The sequence below is a fragment of the Thamnophis elegans genome, chromosome Z (assembly GCF_009769535.1).
Source record: "Thamnophis elegans isolate rThaEle1 chromosome Z, rThaEle1.pri, whole genome shotgun sequence".
Taxonomy (NCBI): domain Eukaryota; kingdom Metazoa; phylum Chordata; class Lepidosauria; order Squamata; family Colubridae; genus Thamnophis; species Thamnophis elegans.
The window spans coordinates 15,460,639-15,479,797 of NC_045558.1; positions in this window are offsets into that span (position 1 = coordinate 15,460,639).

Sequence of the window (19,159 nt, forward strand, 5' to 3'; positions counted from 1 at the left end):
CTTCTAATCCTACTCTTCTGCCTTTGTTCAGAACTTGCTGAAGGGAGCTTGAATGGATTCCCAAATCTGCATTTCTAAAAACTGCCTCCTCAGTTTCTGCTTAGGGGCAGGTAAATTTGGACTCTGCTTCCTGCCTCTAAAAAAACATGTTTCTCCATTTCTCATTTAGAGAAATATAATATTCTGCATTTTTAATATTTCTCAAGATATTTCATTCTTCTATGAGCTATGGGCTTCCCACAATACATAGCTATGAAAACCAGCTGGGTGACTTTCTCTCTCTCGTCCCACCTTACAGAGTTGTTTTTGTGGGGAGAATAGGAGGAGGAGGAAGATGTGCTGGATATGTGGTGTATTTAGCGCCTAGGAATACTGCAAAATCATAAAAACCACAAAGATGGAGAAGATCAATGGGCTAGGTTTTAGATCAGCATCAGGAAAATCCATGTTGAAATCCACTTTCAGGCATAAACACTCCACTGGGTGTCTTGGAACTCATTATTTTCTCAGCCTTACTATCTCATAGGATGATTGTTCTGAAAGAAAATTGGAGGACAGACTGCACAATGCACTGCATGAAGGCCCAAGTGGAAAGATGGGAAAGAAATATGATTAGGTAACCAGATAATTAAATGACTAGGGACTTCTGGGAATCTATCATCTATAGATTGTTGGTGATCTGCCTCCTTTTGTATACCTAAGATGCTTTACGAAGTTTCATGAAGAAACATTTTTCTACTTCAGCAAAGAATTGAGATAACCCCCACCCTTCTGCAACAGTCAGCCAATGGTTCAAACTGAGAAGAGTTTCTATGAAGAAAACCATGGCCCATCTTATTGACAGAAATGCTGATTAGAAGCAAAAACCCACTCTATAGGAAGAAATTACTCAGATCTCTGGAAATTCTGGGGCGGCCAAAAGCCATTTTCTAGAAAGAAAGAAAGTGCCAGCCCACCAGCAGAGGCAGATAAAAGACCCGCCTCTGCTGGAGGGCTTCCCCGACACAGAGAAAGAAAGCTGGTGGGCTGCCCTCCCTGCCTCTCCTACCCCCTTCCTTCTGAGTGAAGAAACAAACACAGGCGCATGCACACACACACACACACACACACACACACACACAAATACAAATTACTTACAAATTACATTAATTTTGAATTCCTCCCCTCCCTCTGCCCCACATACCTTTTCCAGCTGTTTCACAATCACAGAGGATTTCAACTCTTGCCTGCCATCAGGAACATGTAAAAATATAAAAGGAAAAAGGCAAGAGCTGCTGAGGTCAGGCTGGGTTAGCTGCTGCCAGAGTCCCCAACGGATGACTCTGCTTAACTGTTTAAAAAAGCCTCTTAAAAATGCGCTCTACAGGAAGAGGCAAGAGAACCACATGCCTCATCTGCATAAGGAATTTTTCAGCTTTTAACCCTTGCTTAACTCTGCTCGAGTGATCATAAAGTCAGACTAAATGAGGCACATGGTTCTCCCGCCTTCTCCTGTAGAGGGCACTTTTTAAAAGGGTTTTTTAAACAGTTAAGCACTAAGCAGAGTCATCCACTGTGACTCTGGCAGCAACTACCTCAGCCTTTTTCCTTTTATATATATTTTTTGTTTTCATGATGACAGTGGTGAGGTTCTGCCTCCCCTGCCTCCCCTGACTGCACGTCACTGGGTATTTCCAAAACACTGGGATTAAGGGTGTGGGATACATAATACAACTAACCAGAGATATTTCTACAGTAACAGTAGTTGTATTGTTCTTCCACCAAAATGAAATGGTTTGGAAATGAGTTGGTCATTTCTTTGTATGTTCTGTATGCCTCTGGAGCAACATGACTTGAAATGTGGAACAGATATGAACAGCAGTCACATTGGTAATATTTAAATAAGGAATCAAATTATTTTTTATTAAATGCTTTAAGTGGGTTGCAATCAGGCCTGCTTTAATATTATAAAGTGCCTGTAGGCTTTGAATTTTTGTTTTTCCAGCATTAAATAATGATGATGTAATTAATTCAATTGTGTCCAGTTCTCAGTGATTCTATGGGCCAGTTCTCTCTGGTTTTGTAGAGTTGTTTTAGTTAAATATCTATGGAGATTCTCAGTAATCCAGTTCATGGTTGTCCCAATGGTACTTTTTTTTCAAGAGGAAACTGTTTTTCTTTGAAGATGTTTCTTATCCAAGAAGCTTATTCAGCTCTGACTGGATGATGGGGAATGGTATACATTCCTTGCAGACTGATAGTCATTTGCCTTTCAGAGAATCACACTCTCTAAGTGCAGTACAATGCAGTGAGACATGTGCAAATCTGTACACTGGGGAAACAAAACAACCACTTCACAAACATATGGCATAATATAGGAGAACAGACCCATTAAGACAAGATTCATTAATCCATCTGCATTTAAAAGACAAAGTCCACATTTTGGACAGGGAGGACCGCTGGCTTCAAAGAGAGTTCAAAGAGGCTATGTATGTCAGAATTGCACAGTCCTCTCTCAACAGAGGGGGAGGGATACAACATATCTATCTCCGGGCTATAACACAGTCCTTCCAGAAGTTCCAAGATGGCTCCACACCCATTTGCCCTACTCAGGAGACCCCAAGGACATAGATATACCTCCAAGTGCTCCCCAATGACTCTCTAAAAGGATGTGAATGACCAGTCGTCTGCAGGGAATATAAATCCTTCCATTTCCCACCATCCAGTCACAGATGAAGAAACCTCTTGGATGAGAAATGTTTTCAAAGAAAAACAAGAAAGTCCAGTTGCTTCTTGGAAAATAAAACACATTTGGGACAGTTCTTTCAGTTGTTTTATGCTCTGGATGATATCACCTTTGATAGTCTATAGCTACCTTTCTTTTTGGCAGCCTCATTTCTTTTTACCACTGACAATTGTCAGTATAATTATCTTAAATACATATTCATAAACTTGTTACTTAAAGAGATGGAAATTTCCTAGGCCCAGGTTTTGAATTTTCCTCAATCCACTCCATTCTCCTGTTCCTCAAGAACAGAGCCTGGTTATCTGAGAAACAACCTATCCACATATATACAGCCCAGAGTTGGAATTCAGCAGGTTCCGACCAGTTCTGGAGAACCGGTAGTGGAAATTTTGAGTAGCAATAGCAAAAGCAGTTAGACTTATATACTGCTTCATAGGGCTTTCAGCCCTCTCTAAGCGGTTTACAGAGTCAGCATATTGCCCCCACAGTCTGGGTCCTCATTTTACCCACCTCGGAAGGATGGAAGGCTGAGTCAACCTTGAGCCGGTGAGATTTGACCCGCTGAACTGCAGATAACAGTGAGCTGAAGTGGCCTGCAGTACTGCACCCTAACCACTGTGCCACCTCAGCTCTTCAAGTAGCTTGGAGAACCAATAAATACCACCTCTGGCTGGGCCCGCCCCCATCTATTCTCTGCCTCTCTAGTCCCAAATGATCGGGAGAAAATGGGGATTTTCCCCTGGAGTGGGGAGGGAATGGAGATTTTACAGTATCCTTCCCCAACCATGCCCACCAAGCCACACCCACCAAGCCATGCCATGCCCAACAAGCCATGCCATGCCCATAGAACCAGAAATAAAAAAATGAATCCCACCAGCCCCATAGTTTCTGTGGTCCCATCAATTAAACAATGTCACTAATGGGACTCAGGAAGGGGTTCTTCTCAATCAAGACCCCTGCCCTTTGGAATACCATTCTCTCTGAGGTTTGTAGGGCCCCCTTGGATCTACTATGAGCCAGTTTTGAAATGTTTGTTTATTTCCAGATCCTGGATTAGAGCGTCTGAGTGACCCTTGTGTGAGTTTCTACATTTTCTTAAATGTTTGGGTTTTTCTGGACTTTTGATGATTGTATGAGTGCATGTGGTACCTTTTTTGCATCTTTTGTAAGCTACCTACAATGATAAATAAATAGGGGGGAAGTACCTTAAATAACCATGCTTTGATTGACATTTCAAAAACCCAACCATCATAAAAAGGCACACAATTTTAGGACCCTACACCTAGTCCTCATTTAACATTGATAATTGGGACAGGAGTTTTCACTGCTAAGAAACGCAGTCCTAAAGCATGATGTCACATGACTGTGCCACTTGGGGATAGCAGTTCCAGCAGACCCACGGTTACTGTTATCAAACAAGGATGGGTAAAGGTAAATGTTCCACTCGCACATATGTGCTAGTCATTCCCAGCTCTGTTTCAAAGCTGAAGAGCCAGCGCTGTCCAAGGAGTCTCCATGGTCATGTGGCCATCATGACTAAACGTCGAAGGTGCATGGAATGCTGTTACCTTCCCACCAAAGGTGGTCCCTATTTTTCTGCTTGCACTTTTACATGCTTCTGAACTGCTAGGTTGGCAGAGGTTGGGACAAGTAATGGGAGCTCACTCCATTATGCAGCACTAGGGATTCGAACCGCTGAACTGCTGACCTTTCTGATCAACAAGCTCAGCGTCTTAGCCACTGAGCCACCATGTCCAAGGATAGCATGGGTCAATAAGCAAGATCCACATGCGATCATGACTTCTGACTTTCTGTAGCTTCTCCATTAACTTTGCTTCTAAAAAGCTAATGGGGAAGATCGCAAATTGTTTCCATGATTATGGAATGCTGTGATGCTTGAAAATTCGGACTGATTGCCAAGCATTCAGATCATGGTCAAAAGTTTGGGTCCCCTTTTAAGTTCCACGCCCACTCAGCCCACAGCTACCCTCGACTACGCAAATTTATCTGACCCCAACAGCCAAGCCAAATTTCAACTTTTGCTACAGAACAGATTTTCTCCTCTGTTAGCGGACAACATTGACGAAAACTGGAACTCAACAAAAAACTCCATCATTGATTCACTTAATGAAATCTGCCCCCAAAAACGATGGAAAATAAAACCTTGGCTTTCGACTAATACCCTAAATCTTGTCGAACAACGCGCAAAAATAAAGAACATTGACCACAAACTATACCTTTACCTTAACAGGCAAATTAAAAGGCAGCTTAAGGCGTATAAGGAGGCCTGGTGGAACGCAAAAGCCCAAGAAATGGAACTGGCCAGCAAAAACCACGACTCATGCTTACTCTACAGCATCCTGCGAAGCTGCAATGGAAAATTTAAAGCAACGAGCTCAAACCTCAAAGATCATCTCGGAAACCCCATAAAATCACTAATGGGTAAACTGGATAGGTGGAAAGAACACTTTAGCCAATTACTGAATCGCCCCCACCCCACCAGCCTAGACCAACGTCTGATGGAGAATGCGGACTTACAATTACCAAGCGCAATTAACAACCACCCTCTGACAGAGGAGGAAATCCATGCTGCAATTAAAAGACTTAAGAACCGGAAGGCACCTGGGGTAGACAATATCCCTGCTGAAGCTTTGAAAGCGGGAGGAGAACCGATAGTAAAACAATTGAAATGTATATACTCTGCCATCTGGGACCAAAGAGCCGTGCCTCAAGACTTCAATGACTCAATTATTGTACCAATCCACAAAAAGGGAGACCCAGCCGATTGCAAAAACTATAGAGGAATAAGTTTGTTATCAACATCCGGCAAGCTCTTAACCTCTATAATCCGATCCAGACTACTGAAAGTCAGAGAAACTAATTGCAGGGAAGAGCAAGCCGGTTTCAGACCAGGAAGAGGTTGCACAGACCAAATATTTACCCTGAGACAACTAGCCGAATCACGCCTAAAAAAGGACACTTTTTTAGTATTTGTGGATTTTTCATGCGCCTTCGATAGCATAGATCATTCATCGTTGTGGTGCGCCCTTAAAGCTGAATCAATCCCCTATGCTACACTCAACGTGCTTAAAGCTTTTTACGAAGGTGGAATGAGCCGGACAAAATACCTGGGAAATGTGTCCCCACCATTCTCAATAACTACCGGCGTCAAACAAGGCTGTATTATTTCACCAATGCTCTTCAATATAACCATGGATTGGATCCTCAGACAAACTTTTAAAGACACACCAGGCGTTCAAATCGGGGCTCAGCTGTCTCTCACGGACTTGGTGTATGCTGATGACATCGTCTTCTTTGCTGAAACAGCCCAAACCGCCCAAAATACCCTGGATGCATTACAAGCAAATGCTAACAAGCTCGGCCTGGTGATAAATGGTGCAAAAACCAAATTCATTTTCACGGGCACTCAACCAGCTCAACTGCACCTCGAAGGCAACCCTATTGAAAGAGTAGACACGTTTAAATATTTGGGGTCGATCATTGACAACCAACGTGTAGTGGCTACAAATGACATCAAAAGCCGCATTGGCAATGCTACAGCCGCATTCGCCTCTTTAAGGAAGTGCCTGTGGAGCCAAAATGACGTGACGATTGCGACCAAGATGAGGATATTTAATGCTTCCATCCGCACAATCTTACTGTACGGCTCAGAATCGTGGACTTTACTTAAAAGTGACCTGAACCTATTAGAACGATTCCAGCTAAGATGCCTGCACAACATTCTGCACATAACTCTACGGGACCGATGGAAAAACGAAACGGTATTGCAGCTGTGTAAAAACCAAACTACAATCGAACTTTACCTAAGAAGACAACGACTTAGATGGTTTGGACACGTTTGCCGTATGGACAATAGCCGATTACCTTACCGATCGATTAACTCGCTGCGACCGGATGGGTGGAAAATCACACGAAATGCCCCAAAGAAAATGTGGATATCCCAAGTGGCTCACGATCTTCAACCACTCCATTTCTCGATAACCGATGCCCAACAAGCCGCCCTAAATCGGAATCAATGGCGTGCTGTAATCCGTGACGTCCTGCCCCTGGCCTTCACAATGCAACGGTCACTGCCTTATGGTCGTTGACATTTACGAAGATTAAGTCCAAGTCCAAGTGCTGTTACAATCTTAAAAGATCCGTGAGGATCCATATTTATCAAATTCCTCTTCTTCAATCTCTTAAATTACTTTTGGACCCCTCAAATTCACCAGGATTAATGTTCATCCATACAAAATGGGATTAAGAAATTATCTAGGTTTCACCAGAGTATAAGGCGCACCAAGATTTTGAAGAGGCAATTTTTTTTAAAAAAAGGTTTTGCACTCTGCAGATGTCCCAAAAATGGCCTGGGTTTTTTTTTTTTTTTTTTTTTTTTTTGTGAAAATGGGCCGGGTTTTTTTGCCAAAAAAATGCCATGCATAGCCTTGGATGCTTAGTTTGTAGAATGCTCCTGGGAGCTGGGGGAGGGGCAAAAACAAGCAAAAAAAACACAGCCCATTTTTTGCCCATTTCTGCCCTCCCCAGCCCCCAAGAGCATTCTGGAAGCCCCCTAAAGGCTATGCACGGCCATTTTTGCAAGAGGGGGTTTCGGTAGGCCAAAAATGCTGTATTCAGTGTATAAGATGCACCCAGATTTTCACCCTCTTTTTTGCGTCTTATACTCCAAAGAAATACAGTATCTACTCCACTTAGTGTATAGTGATGATTTCCAGATTTCCATACCTGTGGCCTATCAGCTTTTATTACTACTAAAAGTCATATATGTAAAATAATGTGTAAAGAGGCCATTTACTATGTGTGCATTAATGCATAATTGTTTGAGGTTCGTTTAGTTTGCCTGCTCTAAGTTAGAGCAGTTTGAAATTTTCTGGTTGGTTGGTTGATGGCTCAAAGGGACAATTCTTCTTTTTTAGCTTCTCTGCAAATATGGCTAATAGACCTTTAGAAATTAACACAAAGCTTTAAAAGGGATGGTTAAAAATCCTAACAGTAATACACAACAGCTAACAGTAACTCACCTCTCAAACAGAACATTATTTAACACGAGGGACATAAACATTATTTTTAAAATGTTAAGCCAACGTTATTTTCAAGTATATCTGAAAATGAATGGCATTTTTTTAGAGTAAAAATATAATTCTCAAAGAAAGAAAAGAAAATATTTTCATTATAGAGATCACTAGAGTTGATTATAAATTGAATGAAATAATTTTGGATTAGGGGAGCACATAATAATACATACTATTTGTTTTTATTCTAACATATATTGCAGAATAAATCAATCTTTAAAGTAAAGGAATCTAGTTCTAAATTAAGTCCACTCAGTATTTTTTTTAAGTAAAATAAACTATAAATCAGAACCACATTCACAAGGCTATCAAAGTGGTGAATAGATCTTATGAAGAAACATCAATAAATATTCCCAGAAAATTCACCAAGTGGCCTCCTTGGTTAACTATGATTATTATCTTCTTTAGGCAAAAGAAACAGAAGTTCTCCTTATAAATGGTGTTTGCGGACATGGACTTTCACATGTTTATATGTGATAGCAGAGTAATTCGTGAGCTGCAGTAAGTTTATTAAAGTAAATTGGTTTAATTTCATAGTGGCTAGAAACACTTCTAGTGATTTCTCCAAACATTCTCAAATAGAGATGGATGAAAAATGTATTTAGTTTAACTTCACATAGGAGCTTACTCAGTTTCACTCATAGGAAAAGTACAGTATATCTCAGTGATGCCTAACCTTTTTCTAAATGTGTGCCAAAATTGTGCGCCCAACTCACCTGCACATGGGCATACAACACCACCACCAGCTGCACATGTGCATGCGACACCCTGCATGCAGGGGGATGTTTTCACCCTTCCCACACTCTGGAGGTTTTCCAGAAGCCTGGGGAGGGCGAAAATGGTCTCCACCGATCCCCCAGAAGTCCTCTGGAACATGGAAATGGATCATTTCTGAACTTCCAGGCCCGTTGGTCCTGTTTTTTGTCAAGCCAAGGCTTCAGGAAAGTCCCTGGAGGGCCTCTCCCAGCCCTCCTGAAGGCCAAAAATCAGCTGGCTGGTGCACCTATGCATGCCGGAGCTGAGGGCTGCCATGGTGGGAACTATGGCTCCTTTTGCCACCTGTGGCACATGTGCCATAGGTTCGCCATCATGGGTATATCTGAATCAAAATGCATTTATATTTAACAATTGACACTTTTCACAATAATGAAATAAACTATGCAATCCCAAAACTAGTATGCGTATATTAAGAGGAAGTATGTGCAAAAATACTTATTAGAAAAATTAGCACATTAGGAAAAAGAATGCATTAATGTATAGGAAATATTCATTTACAAAAAAAAATTACACATTTTATTTATTTGTTGGCATCCCACCTTTATTGTTTTTTACAAATAACCCAAGGCAGCAAACATATCCAACATTCCTTCCTCTTTCTACTTTCCCCACAATAACAACCTTGTCTGGTGGGTTGAACTGTGAGCCCAAGGTCACCCAGTATGAGTGACTGGCTTTCATGGTTAAAGTAGGATTAGAACTCATAGTCACCTGGTTTCAAGCCTGGTGCATTAACCACTAGATCAGGGATCGGCAACCTTAAACACTCAAAGAGCCACTAACGTCCTAACCGGAAGCCCTCCCTTCGATTCTGGAGCCTACTGGAAGTCCAGTTCCCCTGCCATAGAGTCTGCTCCTAGCACGACATCCTTTTTCCTCTGCTGACTAGAAGTCGATCCCCGCACCTTATAGTCTCTTCCTAATGCAGCATCCTTTTTCCTCTACTTGACTTAACTGAAAGCCCTATCAATTGTGGAGCTGGCCAGCGATAGGGAGCCTCAGCAGAGGGATGAAAAAGCCACACATGGCTTCAGAGCTGTGGGTTGCTGACCCCTGCACTAAATCAACTGGCTCTCATATTAAAGAATATTTGTCTGTATAAACAAAATAGTAAAATGAGGCGTGTAGAAATTTTATTGGAGAAAGTCAATTTCAAATAGTGTGTACTCTAGAGCAGGGGTGTCAAATTCACATTCTGCGGTTCAGATGTATCACATGCTGGCCAGGCCCATGCCCAATTTAGCAAAGGGGGGGGAGGCCCAATATATGACTGCAGGCCTAACACACGTGACACCACTGTGACAATGTGAGTTTGACACCCCTGCTCTAGAGCAGGCTTTCTCAACCTTAACAATATTAAGATGTGTTTACCTCAACTCCCAGAATTCCCCAGATAGGGAGTTGAACTCTACACATCTTAAAGTTGCCAAGGATTAGAAATATTTGTCTAGATAATGTATTTGTATTTATTAGTTTGCCAAACATGTACAAGATAACAGGTATAAATATAAACAGGGACATGAAGGAAAGAAATGAATACAAATAGATGGAGAGAGTAGGACAGGGACGTTAGGCACGCTGGTGCGCTTATCCCTGCCCCCTTTGAGGACCTCTTAGGAATGGGGTGAGGTAAAAGGTAGACAGTTTAAGGTTGAACCTGTGAGGTTTTGAGGATGTAACAACAGAGTCAGGTAGAGCATTCCAGGCGTTGACCACTTTGTTGCTGAAGTCATATTTTCTGCAATTTAGTTTGGAATGGTTTACCTTGAGTTTGTATAGATTGTTTGCCCATGTATTATTGAGGTTGAAGCTGAACAAGTCAGCTTCTTATATATCTAGAGTGAACATAACTCTCTTGTATCACCATTATTTTCACTTAGCTTTTCCAAAAACTAAGTTTGCATTCCTTAAAAAAAATGTCCTAAAATAACTAACCAAAGTCAGACCTACATGGGAGATACCAAGACTACAGACTGGATTGGGGAATATAAGCATGGCAAATCAATTAAATATCTTTGTAAAGTTGGATGCATATATGAAGACACCTGGAGTTGAACCTCCATTTGAAATATTATATCATTTATCCTTTCCTTCCCGGCTCGGAGGGAATGAGAAGATTTCTCCCCGACTCAAGCAGTAAAAAGTGAATGTCTCTTTAGAAACTTATTGTAGGCAAAATAGAATAAAAGAATTACAGGGAGAATAAAACACAAAAGCTCATCTTAGTTGCTAAAACAACATCTTTATTTGTATATAAAAATACATAAGGTTTGCTGGAGTTTGCTTAACTTGGCTGGCATTTTATTTGCTACTTTCAAAAGGTTTAGTTAACAGCAAGAAATTAGGGAAAACAGCATAAATAAGATTTTTTGAAAACCCTGAAAGCGTTCTTCGGACTACATTAACCTGAACATTTCTCAACCCACAACAGATGTTTCAAAGCCTCAAATGCTGTTTGCAAATTACAGAAGACGTTAGGGAGTCATTTTCCTAAAGAAATCTCAAGCCCCATCTGCAGAGGAAACCAATAACTCTCTCCCCCCCATAGGCCTCTGGGGACCCCACAGCTTTGATTGGGAAGCGTAATGTGTGTCCACCTTTACAAGAAATTGATGAGAGTGCTGTTGTCACCCTTAAGTGACTATCAGCTGGTGCCAGCAGATCAAAAATTGAGAGGGACACAGGAAAGTAATCCTTTCAAATTGCTGCAATATTTACTGGAAGAAGAGGCTTTCAGGGGAAATCAGGCATGTAATCCAGTAAGGCTTTGCCCATTCCTACTCCGAGCACACAGGAGGACCTATTGAAATATGGTAATCATGACTGTGCTGAAACTCAGGGACGGAATGAAAATGATCAGAACGGTTGACAGAGTCAAAAGTGAGCAAAATGCAGGTTAGCTCTTTTTCCTTTCTCGCATCTGGGGATTTTCCAGTGGGGGTAGACTCAACTGAACTATGGAGTTATCTGCCTCTCCTTTTACAGTCACACAACAGCTGTAGTTATTTATATACAGCTGCAACATGTATAACATATACAGCACCAAGTACTGTCTTACCTTCAGGAAGACCAAAACATGTAAACTAAGTTGTGGTGTGTGTGTGTGTGTGTGTGTGTCATGTGTGTGAGTGTGGTATTTTTAGCCTAGAGGTAAAGATAAAGGGAAAGGTTCCCCTAACATATGTGCTACTCGTTCCTGACTCTAGGGGGCGGTGCTCATTTCCATTGCAAAGTCGAAGAGCCAGCACTGCCAGAAGGCATTCCCATGGTCATGTGGCCAGCATGACTAAATGCCAAAAGCACATGGAATGCTGTTACCTTCCCACCAAAAGTGGTTCTTATTTTTCAACTTGCACTTTTACATGCTTCCGAACTGCTAGGTTGGAAGAATCTGGGACAAGTAACGGGAGCTGACTCCATTAGGCAGCGCTAGGGATTCGAACTGTTGAACTGCCAACCTTTCTGATCGACAAGCTCAGCATCTTTGCCATTGAATCACTGTGTCCCTCTATTTTTAGCCTACTCACACTAATAGGTGCTTGATCATTCACTTCATCCCTAACAATAGCAGACACAGTGCTTTACTGGCCTCTCTAAGTGGTTTTACAGAATTAGCATATTGCCCCCAACAACCTGGGTCCTCATTTTACCCACCTTGGAAGGATAGAAGGCTGAAAAAACCTTGACCCTGGTGAGAATTGAACTGCCAAATTGCAGTCAGCTGGCAGTCAGCAGAAGTAGCCTGCAGTACTAGATTCTAATCACTGTGCCACTCTGGTTTCATTGTAGTCAAAATTTGAGACAGAGGATGATGATGATGCTATCCATTCAGTCATGTGTGACTCTTGGTGACTCTATGGAACATGTCCATCCATATCTTCTGATCTTCTACAGAGTTGTTTTCTGTCATCTTTGATGGTATCCAGTCACAGTGTTCTTTTGGTGGCCTAGTTTCCTTTTACCGCTAACTTGTCCAAGCATGACTGTTTTCTCCAGTGAATTCTCCCACACGACATGGCCAAAATAAGTGAGATGCAGTTGTGATTTTTTTGGTCTTTCAGTGACATCTCTGGTGTTATGCCCTGCAACGCTTGCTTGTTAGTCATCTTTGCTGTCCAATGGGGGAGAGAGTAGAAACTTGATAAATCTAAGCAAGTTTTCCCCATAATTGAAATTTCAAGTATTTTCTTCTGAGGAGAGGCTGCCTGTCAGGCCTGCAGCCATATTTTCTTTTGGCCTGCCACATTTTCTATTTTCTACTATGCATTTTCTATTGTGGGAAAATAGGAGGATTGTATGGAGTTAGATGCTATGTAGCCATAATAAAATTCTTTCTAGAAAGCCAAGGTCATCCTTTGTCCTTACACCTCTGCACTGGACCAGAACTGGAGGGGTGGACCATGTGAGTATGGGGGCAAGATCTTGAACTTTCAACTGGGTGGGGAAAACCGGAAAGCTTTCAGATTCAGGTTTTTCCAGATGTGCCAACATGGCTCTCTTAATAAATTGGAACTTTGAGCAATCCTTTGCCTTGAACTTTGATTTACTTTTGGATGATATTTGGAACCCTGACAGCAGGGTTCTGTATGGTTGAATGGCCTTATTTGGGGATTTCCTCCCAATGACAGAGCATAGCTGAATGTAGGAAGTAGGAGTAAAGATGTGATTAACATTTGTGACTCTTTTATGTATTTCTGTGCAGTTGTAGGAGAACAGTTCTCCCAAGTGGTTTTTTTTTTTAAAGTGATGGGGCTGAGACATATTCTTGGTTGGATGAGAAGACTGAGTTTGCATACGCTTTGGAAATAAATAAATTAAATTGAACCCTCACACGTGGCTCTAATCTCTTTTACCTGAGACTCTGTCATTAAAGAACAAATTGTTTATTAACTGTAGTGGAGGCCATTGAGCCAAACTTGAAAATGTGGTGATAAAACCATCTTACATGCATTTACTCAAATAAAACATATATGATTGGTACAAAATGAGTGGCATGGTGGCCTAGAGGTGAATGTCTTTCCCACTCAGAAAGTTAAGAGTTTAATCCGAGGCAGCGACTGATGTGTCTCTATCAGGGCACAAAGAGAATATATTTGCTGTGAACTCTATCTAGGTGTCGGGAAGGGCATATGGTCAGTAAATGCTCAGATCCATTCAGTTACCACACCCCAAAACAAGGGATTACAGGATCATTAAAAGAAAAAAATGGTACAGAATAATTAGCAATCAATTATGGTAGCATATTTGATTGAACAATGTATCATAGATTTATGAGGCAAATCCATAATGTATTGCAGGGATATCAAACTCAAATTTTTTGAGGGCCATATCAAGATTGTGTTTGATCTCGGGTGGGCATGGCGACTCTCCCAGGCACCATTTTCAGCTGGGTCAGTCTCCTGTAGCCCTCTGTGAGCAAAAAATGGAACTGGGGGTGCTGTGTGCGGCCCTCCCGAGCTCCGTTTTTGCTGGTAGGGACACCTCATGCCTTTGCTGTTTCCAGGACAGCCCCATGGGTGAGATCTAAGCACACCATGGATCTGGCCCACAGGCCTTGAATTTGACATTCCTGATATACTGGGGCAAACTGCCTCGAAGTTGACCAAAGCCACAGTTTTTGACAGACTTGTTTTTGATGGATTACTGTGATTGTTGCCTATGACATTCTTGTCTCTTTTGTGTCTTAATCTACAGTGCTACTTTCTAGTTTCTAATGCTACTATAGATAAACTGTCATTGTACTTTTCATTAGAAAGAAGATATGGAGTAGGGTTAGGGTTTTTGGGTGGTTTTTTTTGGCTAAACTAATGCCATATTTTTCTACTGCACAATTATCATACCTCAAGGAAAGGGTATGCAACAGAAACATCATCTGGTTGACGGAAAAGTTGAACAAGCCATACCTGTCTACTTTTCTATAATTGTGCTTTTAGAGAATACAATCTGCAAGTTTCTCATACACCATCAATAATTTCTAAAATGCTGCAAATCTTTACAGAACTAACGACTAGAAATTTTTCCTCTTGTTCCTGTCTCCAGGATGATTCTCTTTCTGGAATTCACTACCAGCCTGACTATATTTGTTTTAAATCTCAGTGCAATGTTGTGTGTAGTCTGCCCTTTGAAAAAAAAAAAATGGGATTCAATTTGATGAGAATGGCTGGTGATGATCTAATGAAAATTGGAATTTGGGAGAAGAAAACCCTACCCACAGTATAGCTCTGTTCTGGAGAATTCAGAAAAGTCCTCATGCAATTATACTACAGGATGTTCTAAGTAAGACCCATGGAGGATACTCTTGAATTAAACTCTAGGAGGACAAACAGATAAAAGAAAAACTTCATTTCAAAAAGTGATGTAGTAAACATAAATACCAGCTTTCATCACCAGAGGGCATAGTGAATGAACAGTTTTCATTACTCCTTTGATTTAGGAAGTATTCTGATGATTTTAACATATTTAAGAGGAAGCGAGAGAGAAGATTTGTTTGACATATAATGAGCAATAGCCACTGAAGACTTTGCAATAACTAAGTTTCCAAACATGACACAAATCCCTTTCCTTTAGCAACTGGAGATGATGATTTATTATGATTTTTGTTCTCTGATTAAGTTTGAAAGCTTAAATGGTGGTCACAGGTTCCATGCTAAAAACGGATATCTGATACCTTCATAGCATAGACATTTCTCTGAAAATATGTGTCAGATATTGTGGGAAGATGGAAGGAAACATTTGCAGCAGAATTGAATCTGAAAGTCAACAATGTTTGCTTAGGAACTAAAGTCAAATAGCACAATTTTGTTTCGGTTTTGGCTATATGTATATTTTTGATTTAATGTAAAATTATGTTCAATCAAAATAGAATGCAAAATAGAGGTGTGGTGGCTCGGTGACTTAAAGACAGTCTTAACTTTGGTGGTTCAAATCCTAGCGCTGTGTGGTGAAGTGAACTCCTGTCAGTTGCCTCAGGTTCTGCCCTCCTAGCAGTTAGAAAGCATGTTAAGTGCAAGTAGATAAACAGGTACCACTTCGGTAGGAAAATTATGCTGTTTCGTACAGCAGTGTGAATCCAGTCAGCACTGGATTCCCCAATGCTACACCTAAGCAGGATACAACATTGGTGGAAGGAGAAGCTTGAATCCTTATGAATGTGCAGCCAAACTGCACCCTATGTTGCATTCTGGGTAGTACACAAGCATGAAATGAACAGACAAGCAATTGTTGGCAGTCAAATAACTACTTTGTACTAACATTGTAGACTCCTGGCTAATGTAACATCACCATACACTTGATTGCTGGACACAATCCCAATTTAAGGCCTTTCAGAAAAGCAAAAGGGAGGTTGACAGTTCATAGGGAAGTGGCCTAATCTAATACAATCCCCTTCTTTCAGGTTGATGGCACACTTTTAAGAAGCTCCACTTTTAAGACGGCACCTCATGACACTTTGGGCAGCCCCTGGGCATGCATTCTGACACACCTTAATTCCCTACCTTTTTTATTTCCTATTTACACATCTGTACATTTCCAGTCTTCTTCTGTTCAGAAGTAGCTCAGTTAATCTAAGCATTACTCATAAACATATCTTGGCTCAAATCAGTAGGAGCGCTAACAATATTTGTGGTGATGACAGATGTCATTCATTTAACTGCCAATCTTTTTTTATATATATGGCTGTGGGGGTTTCTATGGGTTTAGGTTTATTTTCTTTAAAAGCTGCAATTATCTAATTATGTCACACTGACATTTACCATGTTATTTGAAATGTTGATTTTGACAAAGGCATTAAGTTGCATGAACAGTTGTTCCCGTATAACAAATCATTAATGAGTAATAAAAGGGCTAACTGAAATTCACAGCTACATTATGTGATCCTAACCTATCAAAGTTATTGAAATTAAAATAAATAATAAAAAATAAGCATCAATGAAAGAACAATATTTCCCAAAGAGTTGGTAAAACGTGTCCTCTTTGGACCTTAGTGATGAAATGTGAATTAAAGGTGTATTTTCTGACCACTCTCATGTACCCAGGAAGCTCACCTCTGGAACAGTTATTGATTGGGCCTTTGTAATCTCCAGGAATTAAGATAAATCCTTTCCCCCCAAACTGTGCAGTCACTGTGTGAACCTGGGACAGGGGCTTATGCTTTTTAAGAGTTGTAACAGTTGCTGTATTTTTGAAGATAAAATCTGAAGTATTCCACTACCTTAATAATTTATTAACTATAACATTGATGTTGACTCTTTAATTATGTCAGAGTTTGCAGCAGCAATCACATTCAGAAAGCACACACAGGTAACTGATTCAGCAGGATTCATTAACTTCTCTTTACATATAATATAACAGATGAAGTAAATATACCAAAATACCAAAATGAAGGTTTTCTAACGTGGTAGCAAATGAAAGAGTTTACTGCCTAGATAGGTGAACTGTTGCATTTCATCAGCTGATTAGAATCCAGCAACCAAACACATAGCAATTTAAGCATTTTCAACCTACATGACTTCTGTTCTGTTATTATTTGTCCCCGGTCTGATTTTACCATCCTCTATTTTCAAAATGGCAGTCAAAACCTATAAATATTTCTTGGCTTTTGCTTGGAAGTGTGCAATATCACCCACAAACTCCAAATCTTTACATCTGAAGTAGTCCTTCATACCTAATTTGTCCTACATACAGGTTTTTTTTTTCCATGATGAAATTCATAGTCAGCAGGAATAAAAATAGAGAGATGACACTTCTTTGCTGATCTACAGTACTCGAGGTGGGGCAAAAAAAGTTATGACAGTATAAATCATCCCACAATGAGTTCAAACTAGAACAGGGAATATGTTAAGGAAGATTTGGGGGATGTGTGTTCTTATAATATTCTATAGTAAAGGGGTCCCTAACCCCCCAGGCTGTTCAGAATGGGCCTGCACAAGTAAACATCACAGCTCCCTTTCTGTAAGTGGCTGGCACTAATGTTCACACATGAAGCTCTATTTGTGCAAGGGGCAAGTCAGTGCACTTAAGTACAAAGCTCCATTTGCATGAGTGTTCACACCTGCCACTCACATGGAACCATCCCCTCTCACTCCCGCCCCCCTGACTGCGCTGCCAAGCCAAAAAGATTAGCGATCCCTGCCATAGTGATTACTGCATATGCTATTTAAAACCCTTTCTGAAATAAAGCTAAGGGTGTGTATTTTGTTAAACGTACCTATTTCCTGTCTTCATGTGCATGTTTATACTTACACCTATTATCTTGTACATGTTTGACGAAATAAACAAACAAATAAATATTATTAGAAGGCTACAGGCTAGATCATAGGATGAACAGTTACAGGAACTGAATAAGCCTAATCTAACAAAGTAAAGGACCAAAGTAACATGATGCCAGTTTTCCAATATCTGAGGGGTTGTCATCAAGAAGAAAGAGCCAACCTGTTCTCTAAGGTAGGGCCAGAAGGAAAAGATGGAAGCTTAACAAAGAGAGATACAACCTAGAACTAAGGAGAAATTTCATAATAGTGAGAACAATTAATTGGTGGAATAACTTGCCTCCAGAAGTTGTGGATGCTCCATCACTGGAGGTTTTCAAGAAGATATTTGACAGCCAATTATATGAAACGTTATAAGGTCTCCTGCTTGAGCAAGCAGTTGGATCAAAAGGCCTCCAAGGTCCTTTCCAATTCTTATATTCTGTTCAGTTCTACTTTTTTTACAAAATGAATGAAGGGTTTAAAAACATTATATAAGTGGGGAAGAGAGGCAAATAGCATGAAATGTTATATCATCATCTCAGTTCATAGATTTACTGCACTACCAACAAGGCAGTGACATATTAAAGGATACTAATATATAATTATCAATACTATTTTTCTTATGTTTAGCATCTTACCCCATCGTACTTGCATTTTTTAAAGAGCCTCTTAATTTGGGAAAAAAAGAAGAAATGAAAATGGTATAAAACAACTGGTGCTCTAGAATTATTTGTATCTTCAGTAAGGCCTCTGCATTCTTCATGTCTGCAATAAGAATGGTTAGATGCTAGAGGAGGGTGATTTCAATGCACTGCTTATTTTGGAAGCTGAACCTCTGTCCAGAAAAGTAACAACAAAAACAAATTGGGTCATAGCAAGGAACCTTCTGGTTGGAGGACAGCTAGAAGGCATCATAAGATGCAACCTCGAAAGATTGCTTTCTAGAAAGGCTGGCATCTTTTCACTGCTTTTTGCCTTGCATTTGGGTTGGAAGCAGCAAGGCATTTCTGGATTGAAAAGATTGACTTGACATCACCATTGCCTGGTATCTTCCAGGCAATGGTGATGTCAAGTCAATCTTTTCAATCCAGAAATTGGAGAGTCCTCATTAATGTGCCCTATTTATCTACTTGCAATTGCACGCTTTCAACCTGTTAGCTTGAGCTGGAGTGAATGATGGGAGCTCCCTCTATCATACAGCCACTTGGGTCTTAAACAGGGGCTTGCTGATAATCAACCCAGTAACCACGTGAGCCACAATGCTCCATCCTGTTCATTACAAAGATGAATTGCGTGTTTATGTAAGGGTATTTTGT